Below are 22836 nucleotides of genomic sequence, written 5' to 3' on the forward strand. Positions count from 1 at the left end.
AATATTATACACATGTCAAACAAGGTCGTAGACTTTCTCAAATTTAACGTATTGCCCTTGTAGGACAAAACGTGTGTGAGGTTATTATTGCATAATACAGCATTTCTTCATTAGGGTAAGCGAACTTTTTGTTGGTCTCGTTGTTACTTGAAGCTCTTAGAACCCATTCACGCATTAAGTCGCGCATAAGCACGCTCAAGAATTTTTTTCTTGGCCTTATGCAAAGATACAGAGATCGTATACAATCATGTAACACATAAATATTTTTAAAACAAGGTACGGGAAATGAAGGGCCCGTTTAACATGCATATAAAGGAAGTCAACACCCACTGAAACCGAGGTACAGAGGATAATGTTTTTTTTTTTTTATGGCGTTGATCCATGGGAGAATGATAATTATAATATCACGGAACTGTACGTGGGTTGGCCTCTTTAACGTTGTGTGCGTTCTGGACACTCGGTACTCACCCTGCCGCCCTGGAGAATGGTAGTTAATGATTGATTCCGAGAGTTTGCTCACCCAATGAATGCTGCGGCCTATTCCTGCAGTGCCGCGAGTCTGCCATAACATTGTCAGCGCTAACGCAAGCAGGCCACATCTCGCTCATACTACCCCACCTACCTCAAATCGATATTCAGGCGTCCACTGGTTCACCCAGGGAGCCAGTTATCCGCATTTCCTTTGCTTAAAAATAATCGCAGTCAAAAACGTTCTCAACGCCAACGCCAATCAGCACAATGAACGCCGATAGCCTATGGCGTCAGTGCCGCGTGTTTGCCTCAACGTTGTCGCGTGCAGCGCACATCTGTGATTACCGCCACGTAGCTTAAAGCACGACTGAGGTGTCCACTCTCCCAGGGGGCCAGTTATACACTTTCCTTTCCGTTGCTTTTTCTGAAGGTCAAATAAAAATGAAAACCGCAAGCGCCCCAAAGGCAATGGGGAATCTTACGCTTCGAAAACAACCATGCCGGTGGTATCCGAGCCCACGACCTCTGAATTTCGCGTCCGGTGCTCTCCAACGGAGCTGTGGGGACGGCAGTCCATCACCGGTATGGGCAGCCGTCCAATCCATTTTTTTATCGTCTTTAATGTTCAGATTAATTCCAATATTATTCTGCCGTGGATCGACACCACAAATAAAAAAAATGAACCCCAGGTGGTCGAAATTTCCGGAGCCCTTCACTACGGCGCCCCTCATAGCCTGAGTCGCTTTGGGACGTTAAACCTCCATTCCGAGTCGCGTTCGTTCCTATTGCCAGAGGGAACCCCAGGCTTAGCCACCGCGAGCCGCAGTCTTCGCCGAAGCCGTCGACTACCCCTGCCATGGCTGAGGAATCACAGGCACCATCCTCTGACCAGCCAGCAGGAGCTTCGTCGAGCAGTGAGTCTCAAGTATTTTTATTCATTGATGACTTACGCTAGCAGCAGTGAAAAACAAATATTACTTTTCCCGCTGTTGAAAAACCCTGAAACCAAAGGAGCTTTTTTTGTACGTGCGTTGGTGCGCACTGGCTTCGAGTTTATCAAGACTTTCGGCTCACCAGAACGCGTAAAGAACGCGTGCCGAAGACATAACCAGTTTTTAAGGGCAGAATGGAGGAATGATTGGCAATCTATGCAGTTGGTATTGCTAAAACCACCAGAGGCGGCAACCACTTGCTCTACTGTGCCCGCAGGGCCAGACTGTGAGCCCATTCGGCAACTTTTTCTCTTTTTCAGCGATACTGCGATAGTTACTAACGCGCCCCGCAAATTATCATGATGGCTTCTACAATAGATCCATTATCCTTGGAGCAGGAACATTTAGACTAGCGTTAAAAGTGTGATATTGTGTGTGGTTAAAAGCAAACTACATTAGCGGCGCATGTAATTGATGGAACCGCCATGGCGTCGATGGGAATAGCGGTGCTCGGTGCGCCCTGCACCACCACCTCCGCTGTCCCCCACCTGCCCCAATCGCTTTGTAACTTGCAAGTAATAATTAGGTAAAACACGTCAAAAAAAACCTGCTAAATGGACCTTTCAAAACATTTAATTCGACAGAGGAAAAAAAGCAGCATGTAACAGCAAAAAGATGCAGTATTCGGAAGCCACGACGAATATTTTGAGATCTCTGCTAGAACGTGAGTTAACACCTTAACTTCTCATGCCAAATAAACCATGTAAGAAATTCACATTCTCTATGTGCATGTAAAATGCGTTCTCGGGTTGCCGCGCTGGGTTGAGTGACAGGACGAAGCATGTTGATGGCAGAGATGGAAGTGCCACTTAATCGTCGCGGCAGCCAGAACATATTTGCACCGCCTTTGCAACGCTTCGTGTCTGCGTGCTGTTCATAAACCTGCTTAGCCAGCTAACTGCCCTAACAGGATGATAATAGTGAATGAGCAGGTCTTCGCTCTAACTTCCGGTGAGGTTGTGGTGCTCACCGCTCCGCAAAGGCGTGTACGCTAGCAGAATTTTCAACTTTGAGTGCAACCCGCACTCCAAAGCCAGCCAGCTGTACATTGCATGACAAGAATATGGACCTCACAAAAACTGAATTCGGCTTACTTATATGAGGCCATTTTTTCCATTCAAGTCGAACGACCAAACCACAGCTTATTTATTTATTTATTTATTATTTATTTATTTACATATACTGCAGCCCCGATGGGGCTATTGCAGGAGTGGGGGGAAGAAAAAAAAAGGCAGAGAGGAACAACATATTCAGAAGTGAACACCATTAAAATACAGAACAGAAATTGAACAGACTAATCACAGATTTGCAACAACATTGAAAAATAGGTTTGGTTCTAGGGAGCGTATATCACCGGGTAAAGAATTCCATCGTTCGATAACACGAGGAAAAAAACTAAATTTGTACATATCAGTGCGCGCGTGAATGGGTGTTACATTCAAAGGGTGGTAGCTCCTTGTAGATAAAGATGCTGAAAAATGCAAATACTCAGACAGTGAAGCAAAGCGGGATGAATTAACAATACCATGAAAATATTTTAAACACTCATTGTCGCGGCGGGTACAAAGGAGGGAAAGGCCTATGGCAGGAAGAGTGGATGAAGGTGAAAAATGTCTGTCATACCGTCGGCAAATAAACCGTACTGCTTTCCTTTGGACGGATTCCAGCTTACTGATATCGGACTGTTTATGAGGATTCCAGATTATTGACCCATACTCCAAAAGTGGACGAATTAAAGCTTTGTATGTTACCAGTTCAGTTTCTTGTGGGGCAACACTTAGTGTACTTTTAGATAACCGAGCCTCCGCATTGCATTATTGGATATTGTGTTAATATGCTTTGACCAGGACAAGTTAGAAGAAAAAAGAAGACCTAAATATTTGTACTCGGACACTTGATTCAGAGAGTTATCTTTGAATGAGTAGGTGTAAGAAGATGGTACTGTGCGATTACAGAATGACATGTATACAGATTTACGAAAGTTTATTTGCATTTACCATGTTTCACACCATGAGCAGAATGACACGAATGACTGATTTAGTTGCGCGTGATCCTCAGGGGTGTTAATTGAACTGTGACACAATCGTCTGCATACAACCGAATTTTAGAAATAATATTTTTTTGGCAAATCATTAATGTATAATAAGAACAACAGTGGCCCGAGCACGGATCCTTGCGGTACACCGGATGATAAATTAACAGTTTCAGATGAACAGGAGTTGAAAGAAACATACTGTGTACGATTAGAAAGAAAGCTTGATATCCAGTCTACCAGTAACGGGTTTTTGAGTATTGCATTAAGTTTACAAAGAAGTTTGCGGTGGAGAACGGTGTCGAAAGCTTTAGAAAGGTCGATAAATAAAGCGTCGATTTGTGAGCCGGTGTCGAGGGAACTAGCAATGTCGTGCGTGAATTCTACAAGTTGTGAAATGGTACTGAGCCCGCGCCGAAACCCATGCTGAAATTTGCACAAGATATTGTTAGCTTCAAGAAATTCTGTAATGTGCTTATGAATGATATGTTCTAGTAATTTGCATGAGTGTGAAGTTAACGAAATGGGCCGATAGTTGGACAAGATTTGGGTGCTGCCAGCTTTAAACAGGGGAATAACTTTTGCAAGCTTCCAGGCTACGGGGACGGTTGCGGATGATAGCGATTTCTGGAAGATGGTAGTAAAATTGCGGCTGGTCCAAAGAGAGTAACGATGCAAAAATACATTAGGGATATCATCAGGACCACTGCTTTTTTTCACATTTATGTTCAGAATGAGGTTCAGAACACCTTCGACGCTTATTGAAATATCTTCGACAGAACATTGAGAGTTGCTAGGAAAAGTAATCAGGAAAAGTAAGTGTCTCTTCGGGCGCTAGACACCGCGATTCTCAATTTTAGAACAGGAACTGCGACGCGATTCTTGAATAGAAACTTTCAGTAAGTTTTTAGGTCTCGGAAAACACACTACACGAACGAAGGATTTAGTTGTACAGTTGCGACCCCTTCCAGAATGTATAGCCAAGTATCCTGTCATTTTTGTATTTTGCTCCAATTTCAGCGTTCAGGAACCGACCACGAGCCGAGCAGACTACGAGCCGTCCAAGGAGCCGACAACCGAGCTGTCTACTTCCACGGTTAACCCTTTTTTCACACTTTGTCGAAACGCCTTCCGAGCGAACGTTGTGGGTGATAGCTTCTTGAATAGGGGAGAGGAACAAAGAACAGCGCAGCTCTGGGCTGGTTATTGGGCTAGAACCCCCCCCCCCCCCCCTCCAACCACTAAGGTTCAAATACTGAGGTGCTGCCCGCGCATTTTCCGCTGTTGTCTATGAAGACAGCATAATCCTGCTGGAAAAATGAAAAAAAGCTATATCATGGGAAACTTCATAATTGTTGCGTCATAAAATTTTACACAAATATTATACACGTGTCAAACAAGGTCGTACACTAAAATTGATGTGATTGCATTCCTAGCACAAAACGTGTATGCGGTTACTATTGCATCACGCGCTTCTGATATCCAGGCTTATTTTTTTCCAAATGGACCAGATTCATAAACCGAAGCTAAGTCGAATTATGCTGTGATAGCAAGCTAATGCAAATTAGGCTCTAATTAAACGAGATTCTGGCCGTCGCGGTGGTTCAGTGGTTATGGCACTCAGCTCCTGGCTCGAAAGGGGTGGGTTCGATCCCGGCCGTGGAGGTCGATTTCGATGCAGGCGAAGTACTAGAGGCCCGTGTACCGTGCGATGTCGGTGCCGTGAAAGAACCCCGGGTGGTCGAAATTTCCGGAGCCCCCCCCCCCCCCCCCCACTACGGCGTCCCTCATAGTAGTAATAGTAGTAAAAACATTTATTTTTGCAAAAGGAAGAGTTAGGGAGTAGTGGGCTGGGGATAGGTAGATGTGGAGCTTCAGTGGTCGGTCTTCCCTAGTCCAGGATCCCGTTGGCCTCCGCCGCTGCCTTGGCCCTCGTCACCAGCATAAGCTGTGCGCTCGGGGCGGAATCAGTCAGGCTGAGTCGCTGTGGGACGTTAACCTTCCATAAACCTAAACCGTTCGAAATAGCTTCTACTTGTTTAAATCTGGACTGTCATAGCTGAGAACCATTAATTTAAATGAAAATCAAAGAGTAATCTTCTCTCTATAAAAAATATCAACATAAAAAGATATTATGTTGGAACTTCAATAAGGTATTTATGAGCAACTGTGCGATTCACATATTCTCTATTGAGCTACGATTGTCATTATGAGGCAACACAGGAACGCTGGGCGAATGCTTGCAAGATATAGCCCTTCACGTGTCTTTGATAACAGCTGTCTTTATCTTTACCGATATGTAGGAGGTTCCATTTCAGGATGTGGCTTCGTGGCATCCTAAAACATATAATTTTGGTATACCAATATGAAATAACAAATGCTCTGATTTAAGCGTAGTGATCTGCTTGATTACTCAACGATGCTATTTCGTATAGGTTAAGGAGGTTTTCACCATAACTTACTTTCGTCTTTAAACGTACCCGTGTACTAAGTATTGTTTCTATGTTACAGCGTCAGCGTTCCTTCGGACGCGGTACCTCGCTCCTAACGACACGGTGGCAGGGTTCAAAAACTTCAGAACATAAGCTGAACCACAAAGGTAAGTTTTCAGCTATTTTACTGCTACTTATTCGCATTAATAAATCTTAAAGCGAAAATATTTACGTCTGGGGGCATTGGCATTCTGGTGTTCTGACTTCATGGTGTTAAACGTGCACATCCTGTATGTGCAGGATTGACGCAGAAAAAAAAATTGCTGTCGCACTCAGTTTTACTTTCAAAATTCAGGGGAGCACTTTGTTGACTTAAAGTGCGGTGAAGCGAAAGCCTTGAACGCGGTGTTGCTGCTTGTGCCACTGATGCGTTGTTAAGACGTTAGGCTTCGCCTCTAAGATTGAAACGCGACAGCGTCTTCCAACGATGCCAGGGAGTCCATAGAACGCCATCACCCGTTCGGTTGTACACCTTGCTCGTCGGTAAATTGTCTTTCCAGGAAAGGAAATGTATCCGCCTCGGGTATCTCGGTGGACACCTGGACGTCGCCGTAACGGGAAGGGAGGAAGATGGGAGTGAACGAAGACACCGTATTCACTAGACGCGCCTTTGTTCATTTCAAACCATCCAGCTGGCATGGCGGAGTGGTAGCGTGCTCGCCTCGTACTCTGGATACCGGGGTTCGACTACCGAACTCGACCAATTTCCTACTCGCTTTTATTTACTTATCTGCCCTGACTAGAAGGGTTAAATAGGCTAATTTGGTAATTAAGCAATTAACTAAACTCAGTCCCACTTGGAGCATCACTATACGATCCCTTTAATTGGTTGCATGGTTACTAGCCGAAGTGCAATTGGCCCCGTTTGAAATTCGTGCACTGTGACGTCACGACCAATTGAAAAGCGTGACATTTCCGTGGACAACTCCTGCTTACAACGATGAGGCCTTAATGGCTTCCGCCTTAAAACTGTAATTGTTGTTCTAATCTCATGCTCAATCTGAACCGATAACTCATCGATGTCTTCCCAAGCAGCACATTTAACTGGCCCAACATTGGGAACGCATTGGCAAATGCCGGTTCTACACTGGACAAGAGTAAAGCCATCCAACTGCATTATTGGGCCAATTACCTGTGCTGCTTGGGTTGTTCCCAGTTTGGGAATACCCTTCGTCCATTGCCACTTCAGCATATTAAGAAGCTGGATTCGCTAACTCTTCTATTGTTTACCACGCACTTAAGTCGCTCAAGGAGACGCCAAACAAAAAAACGTGGCGTCGCCGCTGAAAGCAAAAGGCGCGAAGAATTTGCCTGCTCCGATCACAAAATTGCTGGTAATTAAAGGGTAATTGCAGGTTTTAAAAATCGATGAGCTTAAAGGGGTCGAATGTGCGAAAGTGGCAGGTAAAGCATGTGAAGTCCTTTTGGGCTAGCGTACGCTTATGAAACGTTTCATGTGGTGAAGTAATCGACGATTAAAATTGCAGCCTCCACGCTTCTCGGCAGAGCGCAGCGCCAAGTAGGGGGCGCATAGTGAAGTCATTGAAGGTGCTGGTACATTTCCAAGGCATGAACACTTAATTTGAAAGAAAAATGGCTGAGGCTTAACTTGGTTAAGCCTGGAGAATGCGAAGCATCATCGTGTCGCGTAATTTGGAGGCGCACAACCACAGCGACGGCGCGAGGTGGGCCGCCGTTTCTCCACTGTCGTGACGTCATCGTGTCACGTGGTGTGACGTCATGTATCACGTGATTTGGAGGCGCACAACCACAGCGACGGCGCGAGGTGGGCCCCCGTTTCTCTACTGTCGTGACGTCATCGTGTCACGTGGTGTGACGTCATGTATCACGTCATTTGGAGGCGCATAACCACGGTGAAGGGCTGAAGTGGTAGCTAAAGTAGTATGCTTCGCATAAAAAGAACAGTTCCCTAAGGCAAAGCCCGCCGAGACTTGTTTTGCAGCATCAAACGAGGCACGGCGGGGTGTGCCTGGTGGCAGTGATAGCTTGAAATCTTTCCTTCTGTGATGTCGCACCAAACTAATGCAATCTCCTCCAGAGCTTTGAGAAGAAGCCTAATTCAATCCTAGATTACGTCACTATTTTAAATGCTTGCGTAAAAACTCTTAGCGTGCTTTACCTACTGCCTGTATAGATTTGAATCTTTGAATTTAACGGCATTCTCAAAAAGTTGTGCAGTTGCCTTTTAAGGTGAAATAATTACTGAAGGCTTTGCATTTTTTTTTCACTTCGGCAAACACCAATTCCGCATCACAACAGATTGGGACCTGTTCCTAACCCTATTTCTCTTGTTCTGTGCAGGAAAATTGGACGCAGTTTCTTCGTTGTCATGGAGACACTGGCAGCAGCATCATGTCTCATGTTCCTGCGTGTTTCAGTCTCGGCTCTCACGTGGAGCGAGATAGACGGCGCAGGCAGCATGCCACGTGGGTCGTTGCTCGAAGCAGCCAGGTACGAAGAGTATTTCCTCTTTGACATGCTGCGGCAACGCATACAGAAAATAAGGAAAACAGCCAATGTTAAGTGTCTGGCAATCTGGTGGTCAGTAATAGGCCATTCTGTCATTTCTGGTTCATGAATAGACTTCCTTGTAAGCAGGCTCATATTTGTTTTCATATTTGTATTTCTTGTTTTTGTTTTCCTTTCCTCAGAAGCTGTGGTGAGGTTTACATACTGATTTGAGAGCCGTCAGTGTAAACCCAATATTTTAACTGTCAGTTTGTGCGTCACGCGAAAGGATTATGTTTGCATTATATAGAGAGTTTACATTTGAAAGGTATAGATGGTGTAGATAGTGTTTATACACTTGGATTTATTCATTTGAGGGCACCACTATGTAAAGCAGAAAATGACCAATTCTGTATACATGGACATTAACTTATTACGCTCTAGCGTTGTACCCTTAAAGCTTTGCTTAAAAGTTCCCTCCAATATTTGCAGCAGTGTTCAGGGTAAGCTCATCTGCACATCTGCTCTGCTCATCTTGTACCATCGGAAGCAAAAGTAACAACTCCCCCCTTCCCCCCCTCTCCAAGTTTCGAGCCCTGCCACTCTGCGTGGAGGCTCCGCCTAACAAATTACTTCTGGTGTCGAAACGAGCCCGCTGCACCGGTCTCAGCACCAGAAATGTTGTGACAGGTGGCACCCCCACACACAGTGGAGCGGGACGGAACTTGGAGGAGGGGTCTGTTACTTTTTTCCTCCACGGTGCTTGAGCGCAAACGCTTAGGAGGAGTATATTCAGTCTAAGCATTGACTCTAAGGAGGATCCGGTGACTCGGAGTAGGAACAGGTTCACCTCGTAGTGCTCCCCCTCGCTAACGTATTAAGATCTCTGAGTGCCTCCTCAGAAAATCTCATCCTGGTCAAGCCTGCTTTCTGTTGGCCGCGGGTCATCGGTAGACGGCGATTCATTTTTACTGACGTTGATTATGCAGTAGTCATTTCTGCTGTTCTGTCGCCGACTGGCTTTTGGCACAACGCGGAAAACTCGCGCATCCGGCTTGCTTGCCAACAGTTGCATCACATCATGGCTGACGTCGCAACTTCCGGACTTCACACGGAAGTTTCCGTTTTGATCCAGACATTTGCTTATGTAAAATTATTTTATGAGTATTTGAAAACAAGTTTTCTAAAGAAGATTAATGTTGCTGTCCGAAAAAGAGCAGTAGTAACAGTATCAGTAAATGTATAAAGTGAGTATAAGGGCTTTCTCATACTCTGATAAGACAGCCCTCAGCAAAATAAATCAACAGCCGGAAAATTACTGCAGTTACTTTTTAAGCAGATCAAAAGCAAGTGCGGTTCAATCCTTGTAACAGTGTTACCGTCACTGCTATTTTTTTTATGACTGACAAATTCTGAGATAGGATTTACCCCATGCAGGGGAGCCAAAGCCGCGGTTCTTCATGTGAGATACCTGCGTCGCTCATGGTCGCCCACCCTGGGAAGCTGTGCATCCCATCATTCGTTCCACTACAGTCCCGGTGAGTGATTGTCGCTTAGTATAAGTGAACAGTGGTTGAGATCTCAGCCCTAGCTTTTTGACACTGGAATTATTTTATTCACCTCACAACTTGCCGGAACCGTTCGTAGCACGAACACCGTAGCATAGATGCTCAGCGTCGAATGACCAACATGAACACGAAGGGTTTTTTACAGCAGCATGTTGACTTGTTGTGGTCATTAACAAATGAGACCAAGAAGCAGGAGGTGTCTAATGCCTCTTCTGTGCCTCAACAACAAATTATGTAGTTTAGCATGTAAGAAATGAAGACAACTTTAAATATTATAGAAAAAGAAAAAACACTTCAACTACCGTCCTAAAGAGGAAAATGCAACAGCAATTAGATAGCCTGATATGTCGTCTACAATGAGTGTCTAATGCTCTTCTTGTGATTTTTCCGCCAAAACTCTAGTTCGGACTGGTTGCATTGCATTAGGAGAAAATTAGGAGTGGCGGAGGGCAAAAATACGAGAGAAAAAAATTCTTGTCTTCTCTGGACTAGATTGCATGACATCGTCTATTCTAGTACATTCACAAATAATAAGTGAAGACCAGTGTGGCTATAAAATGTGCTGAAAAGTAGGGGCTTGCTTCTCCCTTTACTCAGCTACGGAGACGATTAGAAACGTTAAATTCTTGTAAAGGATCAGTTCGGTTTACAATATTTAGGCCCATGTCTAAGAATAGCAAGCAATCAAGAAACCTAAAATTCTGTCTTTGAGTTTATAATGCAACCTGCGCAATTTTGTCACGCGGTACATTCGCCAGAATACACCTTTATCGATATTTCAGGAGGACGAAGAAACTAGGGAAAGGACCCAGGAGGCCGCACTGATTAAACCACGGGTCTCTTACTTTCACACACCATGGTAAGTCCCCCTCAATGCTGTTTTAAGACAATGCACCTAAATTTTAAACAGCAGGTACAGACAGACGATGATAGACTTGGACAAGACCACCAGTTTGTGGGTCTTGACCAAAGAAAAAGCTCAATTCAACTGCTCTGTCTTCGACGTCAGGGCTTCCTGGTTTAGTTTTGAAAGACCACTTTTTCCAGAAGTGCCAAAGCTGTCTTCTCCACCTTGGCCGGTTGCACAGCCGTTGATTTCAAGTTTTCCTTCTCAGCGAAGAGTTCCTTCGGAACGGTGGCGAGCCCAACGTGCTTGTCAAGATTTGCTTTCTCGAAACTTTATGTGATTATGTTACGAAGTTGTGTTTCATTGTTCATACTCAAAGCAGCTGGGCACGCAAGTCCCTTTGTAATGCGGAGCTTTTCGTTGGGGCTGCTTTTCTCCACCACAGAGAAATAAATTTTTAGCAGCTTAAATAATCTTTAGACCAGTTCTTCGAAACTCCCCGAGACTTTTAGAAGTATGGACCAGGCTTTTTGATTATTCGATTAGTTTCTTTGTAGAGAATCCGCAGGATCCAAAACAAATCATTTATTTCTGTTCGTGTCTGCCAGTTCAGTCGTCGTTCGGTACGCTATACTGCTAGGCTCAAAGAAAAGTGTAGTGCAAATTAAACCTTTTGGCTCGGCCGTTTACCGAGTCCATTTGTGAGCGACCAACCAGTATCGATAACTAATGTGTCCTACAGCCCCCTCGGAAAAGGTACTGGCACTTATAGCAGTGGTAGAGCACGGATGAGGCACGACATCTGCAGTGCTATCCATGTATATCGCACGTTGAGTGTTTCTCCACGGCATGCAGGGTCCCCTACGTTGCACAGGTAGATGCCCTTTGTACGTGAACACAAGCGGAGAACAGGAGCAGGTTCACCTTTCAGTACTCCCCGTCGTTCACGTGATCAGCCAACATTTGTATAATATCCGAAGTCCAGCAGTTGTTGCTCGGTCGCTATCACGGTGGCCTTTATTTGATGCCACTCCCCACAGTGCCAGACATGTTAGTTGGTGGTTATACCGACGGTGGGCCTCACAAGTTAACTATCGTAACCGGTTCCACCAAACGCAAAGCGCCTCCAGGTTCGAAATCCGAAAAATGTTTTAAGGCTGCGACGCATGGTTCATCATGTCTCCCAGATTAGCATCAGGGGCTATCCAGAATATGCACTGTAGGGTTGCCATACGTCTCTGTGTCACTATACGCGGTTCTGGACCACCTGATAATTTGACTCGAGGCGTCGTACATGGGATGTTTGACAACAAAGCCGTATTGTGACAAATGTGGCAAAAAGACGGACAAAAAGCCAAATTTGGTTCTAATGCTTCACTACCTAAGCGAGAGCTCTAGACGAATTCATCGCGGGGAGATTAGGAAGCAGTCGCTCTATTTTGAGCATCCTGATGAATGGTCGACAGCATCAAACTGATGCCGCAGGCCTTGACAGCTCTTCGTGCATGCCGTTACTCTCTAATCTCTATCCAAAGCACCGATCTCATCAAGAGCAGTGGTAGGATTATCCAGGAATTGAGACAGAGACAGTTTATAGCAGCTCGTATGTAATTATGCGAATATGGAGTCCATAACATAATAAAAAATATATAGAAATCTCATCCAGTTACAAATCTATATCTTGTGACTTGTCTCTGCGGAGTCCATAAGCATTCCACATTATTTGCATTTGATTTCTGCACAGTGTACAATACGCCATACGCGCTCTCCATACGTGTTTTTCATATATTCCACACCGACTCCGTATGCATAATACTGACTGCATAAATTCTATGGAAACGTAGAAAAATTTTCAGCAAGGTGACCCCCTCCTGACGCGCATCTCCTGTCGTAGTATGTCTTGCGTGTTGCGCTAAGGTGGGCGCTGCATTCTGCTTCATCCATTCGCAGACCGGAATGTGCCTACGACCGGTGTTTACTTCTCCTGCAGCCGTCGCCATACTGCTGAGACGAGGTTAGTAATATTGGCAACAATGTTCTTGCCTTGCTATCTTAACTAATTTGCCCATCTGCCTAGCCCATAGAAGAGACGTGCTGGACATATCCCTGCGTGCAAACTTGAAAAATTTAACTGTCTGGCGTGTTATCTGAACTGCTCGTCATTGTGGCTTCCCGTCTTGTAGAGTGGTGCATGTACAGTCGCTAGCAATGCGAGAGGAAACAAGCTTTTTGCACAAAATTGCGTTTTTTTAGCTTTTCTTCCGCTAAATATGAGAACGAATATTCGATATTATACGCACAGTAGAAAATTTGTTAGACAACAGAAAAAACTGTGCTCACCACATAAAATTATGAATTAATCGGGAAACGAATGCTCATACTTTGTTCCTTGTCATATTTCTTCCGACTGTACACGTTTTGTAAACTATGGAATTATACGCCCGCCTCTGGCGGTGTCATAACGAACACGTTGCGCAAGGTGTCGCTGTCGACATAGCACTCAATTTCTCTCGTTTAGCAGAACCATGGACGTCAGTGTCTTTACTTGCCACTACCCCCTTCACCCTATAACCACCCCTTTTCATCACCTTCGTTGTAGACACCCCAGTTGCCAGCATTCCCACCGCAGCAAAACTGTTCTGACAGTGGCTGGAAGCTAATGAGAGCTTAGCATGCCCACAGCACTGCGGCCGTTCATCTCTGTGAATGTCTTGTCAGTGCGATTCGCAGATACCCGCAACTGCCGGCAGCACAACTGCATATTCAGTGAATTCACTTTGATTTCCGATGGCGGGATGCCCATCACCTCCTTGTCCATCTCTTTCAGTGTGAACACCCGCCCAACACCCGTCATCCCCGGAGCTTGAGAAGCCTGACAAGACTGCGTGTGGAATACGTGCGCCGCGTGCGCGTGGTAGCGGTCGTCACTCAGTCCAACAGACGGGTGAGGGACTTAAGACACGAGTTCGTTCAGGAAGATCCGTAGATGATCCTTGGATCATCTAATTGTAAGTTCAATGTATAGTGCACACTAGAGCGTGAAGTATGTTTTTTAACTAAAATGCTTCCATCCTACACGACCGTGGTCGCAAAAATGGTTCCACAAGATACTGTTCTAAACTTAGAGCTCTTGGTTACTTGGCGCTACGGTTACGTAAAGTCGTGGGGTCACTGCGGTAGGCTTAAGATCGGAATCGACGATTGCGCGACCGGACTCTCCCTGGCGCCCTCTTCCGCCTAGTGCATGCACTTTCATCTTAGTTTTGTCGCCGTAACAACGTGACTGATCATGTGGCCTCCGTTTATATAGCATCCATTATTCCATACATAAATGTAAAAATCAGTTGTAATGCAAAATGGCGGTCAAGAATGACGATGAATCCGTTTAGATGTAGCATTAAAGCCTAGTTAATTGCCCGCCCCGCTGGAATGGGCTTAAACTAGTTCGCCTATTTTCGCGGTATTCAGGGGAAAATTTCGGATTCTAACATATTTCGCGGAACCTCTTGATAGGCGCCACAGTTTGTTTTAGTTTATGATATTCCTTGTTTGGAGGTCAGTAATATCATTCGCTGTGTTGTTTGCTCATTCCACTACAAGCGCTTGTAGGGTCTCCCCTCTTGTTCTGTGTTCTTTTTCTTAGTTTGCGCTGTTTTTTCACCATGAATTCACACTAACTAGCCCAAATGTCTGCTTTGCTTTATAGAGTAGTCAATATTACAGATAAATCCTTTTTAGTGCGTGCCCGCGGGCATACGTGTGTGCATGGATCACTGCAAAATGCAAGGCTCAAATGTAAAACGTGATGGCTGGCTACTTGGTAAAATGCTCTATAATATCAGGCCAAGTGATCAAAATAAACACATAGTCTGGAGAAGGATTGTTGGCTGCATGCTATTTTTATGGCAGACTATAACTATTCTCCACGTTTGATGTCCATCTTACAATAAACAAACTCTTCGGACGACTGATGTAGTCGTTTAGCGGTTTTTAATTGAATTACGCAATGTGCCAGACTAGTGCATGCTTTTCTTCTATCGAAATTCATCGATATGAGCGTCGTAAGCACACACAGTTTCCAGAGCTCGTTCGCGTAAATAGGAACATAAAGTCGCTCATTGGTTGTTTCACGCTTACTCATTGTTGGATGTGACGTGTCTTTGTTATTAATTTCGGTTTGAAGAGATGCAGTGTGTTTTGATGACAATTCGCATAAAGCTCCCCTCTTTCACAGCCACCAAACAGCCCTCAGGTTTCGCGCCATCAAGCCTACACAGGGCCGGAACCCATGGTGGTTGCAAGTTGCTCCCATCATCGTCGCCGCCTTCCTCACACTACGCGGGCGAGTGAGTGACTTTTGATGAGAGCTAATGTCGTTTTTCAGCGCAATTTTATTCGAATACGTATGAGTGGCTCTTAGCAAATTTTCCACAGCAGAATATTCTGAAATTAGCGAAGGACCCTTTTAGGCTCCTTCCAGCATTCTTAAAACAACTTCAGGATTCGATGATGTGGCACAGTGCCACATCTAGACTAGATGTGCAACCGCACCTCTAGTGCCACATCTAGACTAGAGACGTTGGCACATCCTTTCCGGAACCCCTAACATTGCGCATAGTGTATATTGCCGCCCTACCCCTATCCTTAATATCGCTCCCGCCAGTGTACTGTGCAATGTCAGTGCACATTTAAGAACCCCAGGTGGTCGAAATTCATGGAGCCCTTCACTATGGTGTCCCTTATAGCCTGAGTCGCTTTGGGACTTAAAGCCCCCATAAACCACAACCTAAACCTACTCTGGCTCCTTCCTCTCTTTCCCTCTCCCTGTCCTTTTATTCCTGTTTGCCACAGCTCAGGTGCTTCATGTTTAGATTTTAGATGCCGCGGCTGGCATCTTTGCCTTCCATTGTTAGTTTTAGTTATAAATACCCACTAACAACAAAAGAACTAACTAATGTTCTCTCCTGACACTTGTATTTGTGAATGTGGTAAGAAATAAGTTTAATTCAAAGACGCGGGTTCGATCCCGGCCGCGGCGGTCGAACTTCGATGGAGGCGAAATTCTAGAGGCCCGTGTACTGTGCGATGTCAGTGCACGTTAAAAAACCCCAGGTGGTCGAAATTTCCGGAGCCCTTCACTACGGCGTCTCTCATAGCCTGAGTCGCTTTGGAAAGTTAAACCCCATAAACTAAACTAAACTAACTAAACCACTAAGGCATGTCACAGGGTGATAATCGTTCTTAATCCTAGCGACGGAAATGATTTAAAGGGAGCTGCATATGTACAATGTGTGCAAAATTAGTTTCTTAAATTTTCGAGAATACAAATTTATACCGTATGGCCGTTTTATCACGTAGGTTTTACATTCCAGGCTGAGATATTGTGCGGATAACTGACTCTGTGAACCGCCTCACCACTAAACCCTATCAAAGATTTTGGCTGGTTCAGATAGCGCCCGTAATTTCGGACGTGATTTAACTACGTCGTCTAGCATGTGCTAGGATGATTCAACCCACTTGAGTGGCCTAGGAATGCGCTTTCATGAGCGTTATAGAATCTCAGGAGGTAGGGATTTTAATCGACAGTTCTCCACTACAGTATCTTTTATGTAGTGGTTGGGCATTTCGGTTTTTAGTTTTTGGACATTGGGTGGACTTTTTTCACTGTTTATTTGAGAACCGTTTCTTTTGGCGGATATCCTCGACGAATGAACTACCAACAGTATCCGGGGATTTCGTGTCGCAATCCTGTGTGGTCAAAAGTCGCTTGCTCTCTCTCAGCATTTATGCACCGTGAAGAGTTTCTTTAGAAGTATTCAACGTAGAAATGCTAGAAATGGGGGTTGTGCTTAACGTGGTGCTACAATCGGTATAAATTAACCCAAATTAAGTTCCCTTCTAAGAGATAGGCTGACATGTTATTGTCGGGTTGCCGCGCTGGATTCAGTGAGAGCGCGGAGCATGTTGATGGCAGAGATGGAAGTTCCACTTAATCGTGGCGGTAGCCAGAACATATTTGTGCCGCCAATACACGGTTTCGTATCATTGTGCAGTTTATAAACCTGCTCAGCCAGCTAACTGGCCTAATATGGTGATAATATTGAATAAGCAGGGCTTAGCTATAACTTCCGGTGAGGGTGTGGTGCTCACCGCTCTGCAGAGGCGTGTACGCTAGCGGAATATTCAACTTTGAGTGTAACCCGTACTCGACAGCCAGCCAGCTGTGCATTGCATGACAAGAATACGGACCTCACAAAAACTGAATTCGGCGTACTTTTGTCAGGCCCCTTCTTTCGTTCAAACCGAAAGGCCGAACGACAGCTTACAGCTGATGTGTCTCTTCAGGCACTAGACACCGCGATTCTCAATTTTGGAACAGAAATTGCCACGCGATTCTTGTTCGCATGGAAACTTTCAGTAAGTTTGTAGGTCTCTCAAAACGCACTACACAAACGAAGTATTTAGTTGTACAGTTGCGACTACTTCCAGAATGTTTAGCCACGTATCCTGTCATTTTTGTATTTTCCTCCACTTTTAGCGTTCGCGAACCGACCACCGTGCCGAGCTGACCCCGAGCCATCCGAGGAGACAGCGAAGCTGTCTACTTCCAAGGTTAACCCTTTTTCCATACTTTGTCGGCACACTGTGAACTTAGCAAAGCGCAATTAAAAGACAGAAACATAGAAGAAGAAGCACAGAGGACAAAAGCGATTGTCCTGTGTGCTTCTTCTTCTATGTCCCTTTCTTTTAAATGCACTTTGCTAAGTTCAACATGTATTACGAACTCGCCCAACTTTCCGCATTGGTCGAAACACCTTGGGAGCGAACTATGTGTGCGATAGCTTCTTGAATAGGAGATAGCGACGAAAGAATAGAGCAGCTGAGGGCCATTTGTTGAACTAGAAGACCCCCCTCCCACTAAACCAATGACGAGGAGGAGAAAGAACAGCAAAGGCAGGTCAGTTACCCAGAAGAATAATCGGTTTTCTATGGAAGGGGGTGAGAGGATAAAGAAATGAAAGAGAAAAGAGAGTAGCAGAGAAGTAAAGTCGCTCTAAAAAGTCAGTGTTCGTGTAAGTCATAGCCTACCCTGCAGACCAGAAGTTCGCAAGAAGCGGAGCAGTGAGGCCTTCACCGCCGACGATCGCCGTTGCCAGTGGCCGAGAATCATTTCCGTCAGTGGACGTGGATCTAGACGCTCCAGCGCACGCCTGAGAGACTGCCTTTCGGCGCTGTAGGCAGGGCAGTCACAAAGAATATGGGTTATAGTCTCGTCATACCTGCAGAGGGCTCATGCAGGGCTATCAGCCATACCAATTCAAGCCACAGGCGACACAGCAAAATTTCTTCACGTCGTGATAGGCTGGATTGAAGCCGGAGCTTCAGATCTGGATACAAAGATTTAGAAACGTATTTGAAAATTGGCCGGAAATCCACGCGGCAAGCGTGATGCCCCGCGCAAGTGCGCGAAGCCTGCCCGCTGTGTCTAGTGTTGAAATGGGGATTGACAAAAATCGCCGTCGTGGTGAGATTTTCGCGCGACCTTATCTGCGCGGTGGTTGCCTGCTATGCCGCTGTGCCCCGGTAGCGATTGGTAGTTAATGTCACGTCCTTTGTTGATGGCAGGTTGATGTAGTTGTCGAATTTCCGCGACCAGGTTTCCATGGGCTCTACGGCGGAAAGCCCCTTGTAAGCCTTGGAGGGCAGCTTTGGAATCGGTGAAGATAGACCACCGCTTAGGGTGCTGCTGATTGATGTGCTCAATGGCTACACGAAGAGCGGTAGTTTCTTGCGGGGATGACCACAGAGCCCGCAGAACTGATAAGGTTCCCTGAGCCGTCAGTGTAGACGTGCAGCCTGTTTGCATGGTGCTGATGGAAATATTCAAGAGTGACTTATTTTAGTTCTATCGGCGAGAAGTCGATGTTCTTCCTGATGCGATATATTGAAAGAAGCATACGGGGATTGTGCAGGCTCCAAAGTGGCAAGGACGGTCTAGAGGCGGGTGTAAACTTGGACGGCAGAATGGCGCGATGTGCTTCAATGATGTCTGTAAAAGATGTTCGTGGCTTGGTAATGAGAAGACTGGCAGGATAGTGAGAGGGAACCCGGAATATGTGTTGGAAATGTGCCCTGAGTGCGTCAACTGTTAGGTAGGTAGGGATTGGTTGCTCCTGGACGATGAGTACAGATGCTGAAAAAGTGAAGAAAGTTATATCATAGAAAACATCATTAAAGCTTCATCATAAAGTTTTATACAAATATTATACACATGTCAAACAAGGTCGTAGACTTTCTCAAATTTATCGTATTGCCTTTGTAGGACAAAAAGTGTGTGAGGTTATTATTGCATTATACAGCATTTCTTCATCAGGGTAAGCGAACTTTTTGTTGGTCTCGTTGTTACTTGAAGCTCTTGGAACCCATTCACGCATTAAGTCGCGCATAAGCACGCTCAAGAAATTTTTTCTTGGCCTTATGCAAAGATACAAAGATCGTATACAATCATGTAACACATAAATATTTTTAAAACAAGGGAAGGGAAATGAGGGGCTCGTTTGACAAGCATATAAAGGAAGCCAACACCCACTGAAACCAAGGTACATAGGAGAATGTTTTTTTTATTTATGGCGTTGATCCATGGGAGAATGGTAATTATAATATCAGGCAACTGTACGTGGCTTGGCCTCTGTAACGTTGTGTGCGTTCTGGACACTCGGTACTCACCCTGCCGCCCTGGAGAATGGTAGTTAATGATTGATCCCGAGAGCTTGCTCACCCAATGAATGCTGCTGCCTATCCCTCAGTGCCGCGAGTCTCCCATAACATTGTCAGCGCTAACGCAAGCAGGCCACATCTCGCTCATACCAGCCCACCTACCTCAAATCGATATTCAGGCGTCCACTGGTTCACCCAGGGAGCCAGTTACCGGCACTTTCTTTCCTTAAAAATCATCGCAGTTCAAAACGTTGTCAACGCCAACGGCAATCAGCAAATGAACGCCGATAGCCTATGGCGTCAGAGCCGCGTGTTTGCCTCAACTTTGTCGCGTGCAGCGCATATCTGTGACTACCGCCACGTGGCATAAAGCACGACTGAGGTGTCCACTCTCCCAGGGGGCCAGTTATGCACTTTCCTTTCCATTTCTTTATCTGAAGGTCAAATAAAAATGAAAACCGCAAGCGCCCCAAAGACAATAGTGAAGCTTACGCTTCGAAAACAACCATGCCACCGGTAGGATCCGAGCCCACGACCTCTGAATTTCGCGTCCAGTGCTCTCCAACGGAGCTGTGGAGACGGCACTCCAATCACCGATATGGGCAGCTGTTCAATCCACTTTGTTATTGCCTTTAATGGGCAAATTAATTCCAATATTATTCTCCCGTGGATCGACACCCCAAATAAAAAAATGAACCCGAGGTCGTCGAAATTTCCGGAGCCCTTCTCTACGGCGCACCTCATAGCCTGAGTTGCTTTGGGACGTTAAACCTCCATTCCGAGTCGCGTTCGTTCCTGTTGCCAGAAGGAACCCCAGGCTTAGCCCCTGCGAGCCGCAGCCTTCGCCGAAGCCGTCGACCACCCCTGCCATGGCCGACGAATCAAAGGCACCATCCTCTGACCAGCCAGCAGGAGCGTCGTCGAGCAGTGAGTCTCAAGTATTTTTTATTCATTGATGACTTACGCTAGCAGCAGTGAAAAACAAATATTACTTTTCCCGCTGTTTAAAAACCCTGAAACCAAAGGAGCTTTTTTTGTACGTGCGTTGGTGCGCACTGGCTTCGAGTTTCTAAACACTTTCGGCTCACCACAACGCGTAAAGAACGCGTGCCGAAGACATAACCAGTTTTTAAGGGCAGAATGGAGGAATGATCGTTATGCAGTCGGCATTGCTAAAACCACCAGAGGCGGCAACCACTTGCTGTACTGTGCCCGCATGGCCTGACTGTGAGCCCATTCGTTAACTGTTTCTCTTTTTCAGCGATACTGGGATAGTTACTAACGCTCCCCGCAAATGATCATGGTGGTCTCTGCAATACATCCATTATCCTTGGAGCAGGAACTTTGAGACTAGCGTTAAAAGTGTGATATTGTTTGTGGTTAAAAGCAAACTACATTAACGGCGCATGTAATTGATGGAACCGCCATGGCGTCGATGGAAATAGCGGTGCTCGGTGCGCCCTGCACCACCACCTCCGCTGTCCCCCACCTGCCCCAATCGCTTTGTAACTTGCAAGTAATAATTAGGTAAAACACGTCAAAACAAAAACCTGCTAAATGGACCTTTCAAAACATTTAATTCGACAGAGGAAAAAAAGCAGCATGTAACAGCAAAAAGATGCAGTATTGGGAAGCCACGACGAATATTTTGAGATCTCTGCTAGAACGTGAGTTAACACCTTAACTTCTTATGCCAAATAAACCAGTAAGAAATTCACATTCTCTATGTGCATGTAAAATGCGTTCTCGGGTTGCCGCGCTGGATTGAGTGACTGGTCGAAGCATGTTGATGGCAGAGATGGAAGTGCCACTTAATCGTCGCGGCAGCCAGAACATATTTGCACCGCCTTTGCACTGCTTCGTGTCTGCGTGCTGTTCATAAACCTGCTTAGCCAGCTAACTGCCCTAACAGGATGATAATAGTGAATGAGCAGGTCTTCGCTCTAACTTCCGGTGAGGTTGTGGTGCTCACCACTCCGCAGAGGCGTGTACGCTTGCAGAATTTTCAACTTTGAGTGCAACCCGCACTCCAAAGCCAGCCAGCTGTACATTGCATGACAAGAATATGGACCTCACAAAAACTGAATTCGGCTTACTTTTATGCGGCCATTTTTTCCATTCAAGTCGAACGACCAAACCACAGCTTATAGCTCAAGTGTCTCTTCGGGCGCTAGACACCGCGATTCTTAATTTTACAACAGGAACTGCGACGCGATTCTTGTTCGAATAGAAACTTTCAGTAAGTTTTTAGGTCTCGGAAAACACACTACACGAACGAAGGATTTAGTTGTACAGTTGCGACCCCTTCCAGAATGTATAGCCAAGTATCCTGTCATTTTTGTATTTTGCTCCAATTTCAGCGTTCAGGAACCGACCACGAGCAGAGCAGACTACGGGCCGTCCAAGGAGCCGACAACCGAGCTGTCTACTTCCACGGTTAACCCTTTTTTCACACTTTGTCGAAACGCCTTCCGAGCGAACGTTGTGGGTGATAGCTTCTTGAATAGTAGAGAGGAACAAACAAGAGCGCAGCTCTGGGCTGGTTATTGGGCTAGAACCCCCCCCCCCCCCCCCTCCAACCACTAAGGTTCAAATACTGAGGTGCTGCCCGCGCATTTTCCGCTGTTGTCTATGAAGACAGCATAACCCTGCTGGAAAAATGAAAAAAAGCTATATCATGGGAAACTTCATAATTGTTGCGTCATAAAATTTTACACAAATATTATACACGTGTCAAACAAGGTCGTACACTAAAATTGATGTGATTGCATTCCTAGTACAAAACATGTATGCGGTTACTATTGCATCACACGCTTCTGATATCCAGGCTTATTTTTTTCCAAATGGAACAGATTCATAAACCGAAGCTAAGTCGAATTATGCTGTGATAGCAAGCTAATGCAAATAAAGCTCTAATTAAACGAGATTGTGGCCGTCGCGGTGGTTCAGTGGTTATGGCACTCAGCTCCTGGCTCGAAAGGGGCGGGTTCGATCCCGGCCGTGGAGGTCGATTTCGATGCAGGCGAAGTACTAGAGGCCCGTGTACCGTGCGATGTCGGTGCCGTGAAAGAACCCCGGGTGGTCGAAATTTCCGGAGCCCCCCCACTACGGCGTCCCTCATAGTAGTAATAGTAGTAAAAACATTTATTTTTGCAAAAGGAAGAGTTAGGGAGTAGGCGGTTGGGGATAGGTAGATGTGGAGCTTCAGTGGTCGGTCTTCCCTAGTCCAGGATCCCGTTGGCCTCCG

General features: G+C 45.7%; 1 protein-coding gene and 1 long non-coding RNA gene across 2 annotated transcripts in view; both read left to right on the forward strand.

The window, feature by feature from the left end:
- Positions 1–17469: 17469 nt before the first annotated feature.
- Positions 17470–22836, forward strand: part of LOC149347696 (multiple inositol polyphosphate phosphatase 1-like) — an 85342-nt gene continuing 79975 nt past the window's right edge. Inside the window, exon 1 of the mRNA XM_089587361.1 lies at positions 17470–17483. The gene's annotated coding sequence lies outside the window, so the exon portion shown is untranslated. The remainder of the gene's footprint in view (positions 17484–22836) is intronic.
- Positions 17807–22836, forward strand: part of LOC149347697 (uncharacterized) — a 50787-nt gene continuing 45757 nt past the window's right edge. Inside the window, exon 1 of the long non-coding RNA XR_016292614.1 lies at positions 17807–20516. This is a non-coding gene — a long non-coding RNA (uncharacterized LOC149347697). The remainder of the gene's footprint in view (positions 20517–22836) is intronic.

Source organism: Amblyomma mixtum, chromosome 4 (genome assembly GCF_055824585.1).
Source record: "Amblyomma mixtum isolate Tamu chromosome 4, ASM5582458v1, whole genome shotgun sequence".
Lineage (NCBI taxonomy): Eukaryota > Metazoa > Arthropoda > Arachnida > Ixodida > Ixodidae > Amblyomma > Amblyomma mixtum.